Below are 7,593 nucleotides of genomic sequence, written 5' to 3' on the forward strand. Positions count from 1 at the left end.
TAAATGCTTCTACCAAATTTAGTGCAGCTTAATTAGGGACCAGGTACATTGTTTCCTCTGAACATTTTTGGTCGAGCATGACTAACCATAATGCAAATGGAATCTTAAGAGGTAGATTTTTTTCCCATGATGCATTTTGTTAATAAATGTATTGTCAATAAAATAAAAACAAGCACTGTATGTGTATTCTTAAAGTACAAGGGTCTAATGAAAAGAAAAATAAAAGATAGGTATGATATTTGTTACAGTCTGACATTTTAACAGTCATAGTATTAGATGTTTTGTGACCAAGTGCATTTTGGACACTCTCGGGATCAAAATACAAGTCTGCCAATTGTATTAAATCCTCCCCCACCCCCTCCACCAGTTGGTCCACAGCTTCCTGGTGGGTCATTGTCATCAAATCCACTGGGCCGAAATGAACAGGAAGCAGATGCAGCTTGTAGGGCCCGGGTTTGAGCATTCAACTCTTGTTCCTGTAAATATAGTTTATTGTCCTTTGTTATAGCATCCATAAGTTCCTTCTGAAGAGGTGGGTCTCCATTTACCCAGAGTCCACTCGTTGGCTTGTTACCACTTAAACCATGAGTGGTGTTCTGTTTTTTATACAGAAGCACATATGCAGTATCTTTTGGAAACCTACTTGTAATTTTCTGGACTGACTGAAATGAAGTGAATGTCACTCTGCTGTCATTAAATAAAAACCATTCTTTGACATTTCCTTACTTTCCAAATCCTGTTCAATAATTGCACTGGGACTATCTCTGCTTAGTATATGATTCTGGGAGGGTGCTAATGTGAGATTTTCAGGCTGGTGGCACATCTGGTATGAAGACTCTGCACCTGTGATGTTTCTGGCATACGAATAGTAATGCCCACTTTCAGAGGATATACCAGAGTGCACCACAACAGAACTTAATAGGTAGGGGATCAACTTTGGACAGAAAGCTTCTTCAGTTCCAGAAGGCTTTAATTTTTTAGCTAGGTTCTCACCAATATCTGTGAAATCAACATCTAAAAGACCAACTTTCTGACAATGAAGAGAAAGAAGTAGTTCTTTTAACTGGCAACTCCAAAACCAGTGGCAGTGACACATTGTCTAAAATTTTTCTTCTCACATGATACTTCTGATCATAAGAAAATCTCAGGAGAGTAAGAATAAGGTATTCGGGTTCCTCCATGATTTGCATAGTTTTCTCAGCATTCTGCAGAGAGGCACAGTTTTCACAATAATATTGGTTGTCACCAGTAAGAATCTCTGGAGCCAAAAAATAATTTAGTAAGTCAGTTACTGAAGGTGTGGTCTCACCTCCTGGTTTCTGAGGTACATCTTTATTGATAAGAATCTTGGGAGATTCATTAGGGACAGAACTGTTTTCAGTATAGTGAAACCCATCAGGAGGACCATCTATTGTTCTTTCATTCATAACTGAATCACAGACAAAGGCAGCTGTTGCTGGATTATAAACTACTGGTTCTTCTGAAGGACCAGATACACTGGCTTGCATTACGCTGCCATCTTGTGTATTGGATAATGATGCTGGATCTTGGAAAGACAAGTCTTCCATAGCAGGGGAAGGACAAAAGGCCAGTGAAAGATCCGTGAAGGCTTCCACTTTTTGTGAGGTACTCCTGCAGTTCAAGCAACATATGTGAGTCTGTAATTTTCCTCCAAACATTTTTCTATTAAAGTCTTCTCACTGTCACTTGTGCAAGGGGTCTCTGTCAGTACAGCTGCCTTACTGGCTACTTCCTGTAAAGAAGTTTCACTGTACCCCAGACTTTCAGAAGACTTGTATGAGGATTGAACTTTCAAGATCTTCTTTTCTTCATGGAGCCTGTCAAGCAGAAACCTGAGGTATTCAGAACAGTCTTGCTGTGATCTGGGAGTAAACCATGGAGGTCTGGAAGCCTCAAAGAATATCCGAGGTGCATATGCTTCCCTCTCTGTATGAGCCAAAAAGGCAAAAAGATGCTGTAATTTTTTCATTAATGAATTGCACCCGTTTAGATTTAAAGATAATACTTGTCTCCTGAAATCTGTAGCCATAAACAATGCTTGTATAACACTGTTCATATAACATGTATTTCCTAGGTTAATAAGGCCAGTTTTTCCAGTTTCAGATTTTCCAGAAAGTCTAGACAAGCAAGATGCCAAAGAATTGGATTGAGACGTCCAGGCACTTTGACTGAGAATCAGCTTAATTTTCTCCTCACCAGGCTTAGGAAAATCCTTTATTGCCTCCAGAATAGGTTCATAGAGATCTGGAAATCCAGAATAATGATACATCATACAGTGTATTAATTCTGTTAACTGCACTAAGAAGGTTGTGCTGGAAGGCAGGCCATCATTTTTGAAAGAGTGAACCAAATTAACTACATGAGGAACAATCAAATGGAACGCCTCTGGAGAATGCTGAAAACTAAGCAGCATGTGAGAAAGAACTGCAAGAGCACCAGGTCTCACAAGAGGAAACCAAAGTTGATTAAAAACCAGTTCTATTTTCAGCAAAGTAACATCTATCAAAATAGTAAACTTCTGAACAGCTGCTAGTCCTTTCAGCAGTGCAATTACCCAAGTATCCACATGCTGAGCCAATGGCCAGGAGAGCCAGTCAATCATTCTGCAAAGAGCTTGGGTCATACTTGCATCTTTTACATTGGGATCCGTGGTAAGGCTCCTGATGAGAACTGTAATCATCTGAAGAGGAATATGCTGCACAAGGCTTGCCAGTGCTACAGAAGGTTCAATTGATGCATCTGTGGAAGAGATGCTTGCAAAAACTTCTTGCAGGGAAGGTAACAGTGTGGAGGGCTCAGCCTTCCAGATGTTCTGCAGCAAATTACTCACTTTTGTTACCTGGGAGACATACTCCCGGAGCTCTTTCTCCTGGGTGGACACGCATTGAAAGTGGCCTATCGTTCGAACCAGCTGTTGGCAGAAGGTGATGGACAATTTCCCTTTGGGGATGCACTGCACGAAGTCGGTCAGAAGGTCGCTCAGTCGGGCACAAAGTTGGGGCTCTGGCCTCTCACATACCATCCGTAACACCTCTACCTGCAGCAGGTTGAAGAGGTCCAGCACCGATGGGCAGCTCATGATCAGCTTCAGGCCGTTGTGAATGTAGTCCAGGATGGCTACGTCTTTCCTGTCCAGCGAGTGGTAGCCCTGCTGAAGGAGGCCCAACACGAAAGTCTTGTTGAAGAAAGACTCGAACTCAGGCCGGTGGTAGCGTGCATAGGCCTCCAGTACCTGGTGACCCACTTGTCGCTGGAAGGGGTCCTGGCCTTCCAGGATGAGCCGGGTAGTCAGGTCAAACATGGCCTCGCACTGCTCCTGATCTAGCCAATGCTCCGCGGATTCCACCACCTTCCGCACAATCACCCGCTTTAGGGGAAGCGGGTGCGAAGAACTCACCAGGCCCTCCAGGATCTTGTCCATTGTGGCCACGCCGCAGGGCCAGGGCCAGGGCCAGGGGATGAGGAGCGGGCGGCAGCAGCCCTGAGGTAGGGCAGGAGAGCACCTGGGCGGAGGTGAACTTGGAGCTAGCAGCAGCGGGACCGGCCACAGCCACCGCCGCCTCAGCAGCCACATTTATCGTGTAGGGGAGCCCATCCAAATCGGGGCGGGAGTTGGCGAACCTGTGGCGCGATAAGAACCGACACCACCCACGGCGGGCCTAGAGCGATGGAGGTCCGTACTCCGCAGCCACCGCGGGCTGGCCGTCCCTTGCGGCATCAGCGCGGAGGGACCAGCAAGGCCCCCGGCTATGGTGGGAGCTCAGAACCGGGGCTGCGAGACGTAGGCGGGGGAGGCGCGCCTTCCCGTTCTGGAGAAGGTGTAGGCGTCCAGGCTCCGGCTGGTGTAGAGAAGAAACCGGCCCAAGGATGAGTCAGGAGGCGCTGTCACTCTGGGCTGTCAAGGAAGGTGCCGGGATCATAAACCTAAGTTTTATAAATTAATATGATGTGATGAATACTGCATTATTTATTTCATATCTATCCGTATGTATATTATATGTATATACCTGTATATATCTACATACACAGATATATGTACATATACCTATATATATGCACTTAGAGGTGTCAAATATAGGGTCAGGAATACAAAATAGATGTTTCCATAGTACATAAAAAATATGATCATTCATAAGGTGTCCATAGTACAGTGCTCTGATGTTATAAACATATTGGCTAGTAAGAGTTGATTTTTATCTTGGACCAAAATTATAACAGTGAATGAGTAAATAAGTGATCAGATTCTATGAGTAATTTCTTGTTGGAAATATGAATGTAGATTAGGAGATGAAATGACAATGTGAGTCAGTAGTATCTGTAGGGAATTTAGTATAAACAAAGGGAAACATGAAGTCATTTTAACCTTTGCTGAGGATGATTCAGTTGCATTTTAAATATATTGTGTTTTGAAGGACTCTTACCACTTTAGTTAGCTTTTCATTGCTGTGACCAAAATACCTGAAATGCCAACCTTCTCTCCATGGCAGCAAGGAGATATCAGAACCCCTTCATGTCACCTCTGAATATTCCAGCATTAATGCAGAGGTCTTTGGGAGGGAAACAGCTCATATCTAAACCACAAAAGTTGCACTTTTAAGAGAGAACACAAATGAAGTTGAGTATGCAAGACTGGAGTTTAGAAGACAGTGTGGATTAAATACTGTAGAATATGTAAATATGTAGAAGTCATATGCAGGCAAGTGTGAGGCCACAGGACCTGAGGAGAATGCCAGGAATGGGAGTGCAGACACCAAGGGGAAGATGACCCAGGAGTGAGTTCTGGCACCTGCCAACATGAAGCCATATAGGATGTGATCCATGGACCGACCAGACTATGACGTCTTTTTAAAGGGTGAATCCAGAGTGGGGGAGAGAATAAAGACAGCTTTAAGTCCTGGGTACCAAGAGAAGAAAGTTCATCAGTCAGAAGAGAGATCAATAAAGACAAGTGCTGGTGATAGGACTAGTGAACTGAGATCTGATCATGGAAGGTGAAGTTTACCATTGAGTATTTAGTCATCAAAGAAATTGGCTGTTTGGGACCTGTGAAGATGACCATGTGTCCATATATTGCACTACCCAAGAGCAGTCAATACTACTGTTCCTTTAACAAGTCACCTTTCCTGCTGTCTCTCCACACTGTACTTTAACAGGAGGGCACACTAGAGTCTGTGATTGGTGACCATTTAATCCTTTCCTACCAGTCAGATAAGGCATTTAATCAAGTTAAGTTGTATTGGAATTAATTATGTTTTTGGATTGAAAAGTACTCGTGTAAAAGGAAGAGGGCCTGATGTCTTTCTCGTGCTCCTTGGCACTTCACATCGCTATCCTGAGTCATCTAATCTCTACGTACCTGGTCCAGAATGGGCAAGCGGGAATGGTCACTGTGTTAGTTTTCCATCACTATAACCAAATACATCAGAAAATCGGTTTATATAGAGAAAAGTTTTCAATTCCAGGAATAAAGAAAAAATAAAATATAATGTTCATCTTGTTTCTAAGTGCTGCTGGCCCTGGAGACTTTCAGCTTTGTCTCTGGCCTCTGTGATTTAGGTGTTGAGTGAACCTGTTTACAGGTTGTTCCTGGACAATGTTCCAGACAGTCAGCAGACCCACACTGAGCCTCAGTGATTCAGAAAGTGTCTCCCCTGAAAGTTCCTCATATGAACTTTGATCTTCCTCACTTCTCTGTTGACTAACTTCTAGAACCACAGAGACTTGAAAGGATCTTTGTTTACTTCCATGTATATAAATATATTTATAAACTTTTTTTAAAAAAGTGTCCACAAATAAGAGTCAACTCATCTCCATGCACAGACACTGGAAAGAGAAACAGAAGCAATGTTTGTTAATTCCCCACTTTTCTCCTGTAGTAGGGGAAATTAATTAGTTATCCCAAGGTTTGTTGTCCCCTACGTGCTCACATTGGAGCATCCAAGGTGCTCATCCTGGTGACCTCCCTTGTGTTCACATAACAGTTTAACTGGTAGCAAGGCCATCAGATATGAATCGATTCTGAAAATCCCTAGTTGTACACTATTCACACCAAAATGAATATTGAAGTTCTTCTGACCAAATGCCACATCGACAAAGGAAATGATGGGTCCCAGAATGAATTTTTTTTTTTTGGTGGATTCTGACTATTTCAGAGTAGATTTTTCTTGTTAGATTCTGATCATCACATAATAAAATAGAGAAAGCCATGCAGGCATATTTTGGCTCCAGAGTTGCAGATATAGGGAATGCAGTCTAGCTTGCAAGCCTGGGGAAGCCTGGGCCTGCATACCTTGAGATTTGAGTGTCGTCAACATGGTGAAATAAATGGCTGCCAGAAGGCTGTGCCTTGGCATTCATGGCATAGATTGATGATCCCTGCCTTTAAAGTATAGTACGGTTGAACAATGTGTTCAGCAACGCCTTAGGTTGAGTCCCTCTGTTTCTGTTGATTCACAATGCAGTGTCTGCAGGAACACAGCAGATGTTGAGCAATGACCAATGGCCAGGTTTATGAAATCTGTGAAATGGTATAGAATGAACTCTGAATAATTGCAGATAAATTTGTAAATACTTAACTGAATACAAGCTCAAAACTTGAATGCATCCAAACAATGACTAAAAATAATGACAGTTTATTTGTGTCAGTAGTTTAAATAATAAGCAAGTTGGTTCATAAGGCATTGATAATGTAGCAAGGATTCTAATTACATACTTCCAAATATTAATTTTTGTATGTTCATGTGTAGTAATAGCATGCCAGTCTGTGAAATATTTATTGAGTGCCTTATAATAAGATCCCCAAATTAGCTTTGTTACTAGGCAGATAAACAAGCTATGTAATAATACAAAGATCATTAGTAATATACATCTTCTCTGTATTTACTTGAATCTCAGCCTTACCTAAAGTTTTTTGTCAAACACAATAGTGACCTTCATATATTTTCAGACTATGGGAAGTAAGCAAGACTTCTTTGATTGATTAGCCAATTAGTACTAAGTATTAGTGCTTATTTACTTGTATAGTAAAATGCTTACTAATAGACCATAGTAAAATTAATCCCTATCAATAAAGCAAAAAAATGTGTTAAAGAAAAAAGTATATATTTTCAAAGGCAACCATGTAAAGCAAGATAAAATTGATAATAGAAAGCAAGAAAGAATAGGAGACTTGAAAGAACGCTAAATTGACTTTCACTGGATATAAGCAATTGAAACACCCTTTCCAACTCAATGACAAAAAATAATCCAATTAAAAATGGGCAAAGAATATGAATAGACATATTTCATGAAAAGAAATTTAAATGGTCAATAAGTTAGTGGGAAAATGTTCAATGACATTAGCCATAAGGGAAATGCAAATCAAAATGAGAATAAGATATCACCCAATCCCAGTAAAAGTAACTATTAAAAAGACATATATCAAACAGCACTTGTTGATTAATAGAGAAGAGCAGAGAATGCCAGGCACTATCCGGGGCTGGAAAACCAGGTGGAACACTTGGCTCCTAACTCTTTCCTGTTTTCCTTTTCATCAATTCCAAACTTCAGTCCCTAACTCTAATTTTAACATGG

General features: G+C 41.4%; 1 pseudogene; it reads right to left on the bottom strand.

Moving 5' to 3' along the window:
• Positions 1-314: 314 nt before the first annotated feature.
• LOC143386002 (ubiquitin carboxyl-terminal hydrolase 38 pseudogene) lies at positions 315-3,463 on the bottom strand (annotated as a pseudogene).
• Positions 3,464-7,593: the final 4,130 nt, after the last annotated feature.

The sequence above is a fragment of the Callospermophilus lateralis genome (assembly GCF_048772815.1).
Source record: "Callospermophilus lateralis isolate mCalLat2 chromosome 11 unlocalized genomic scaffold, mCalLat2.hap1 SUPER_11_unloc_3, whole genome shotgun sequence".
NCBI classification, from domain to species: Eukaryota; Metazoa; Chordata; class Mammalia; order Rodentia; family Sciuridae; genus Callospermophilus; species Callospermophilus lateralis.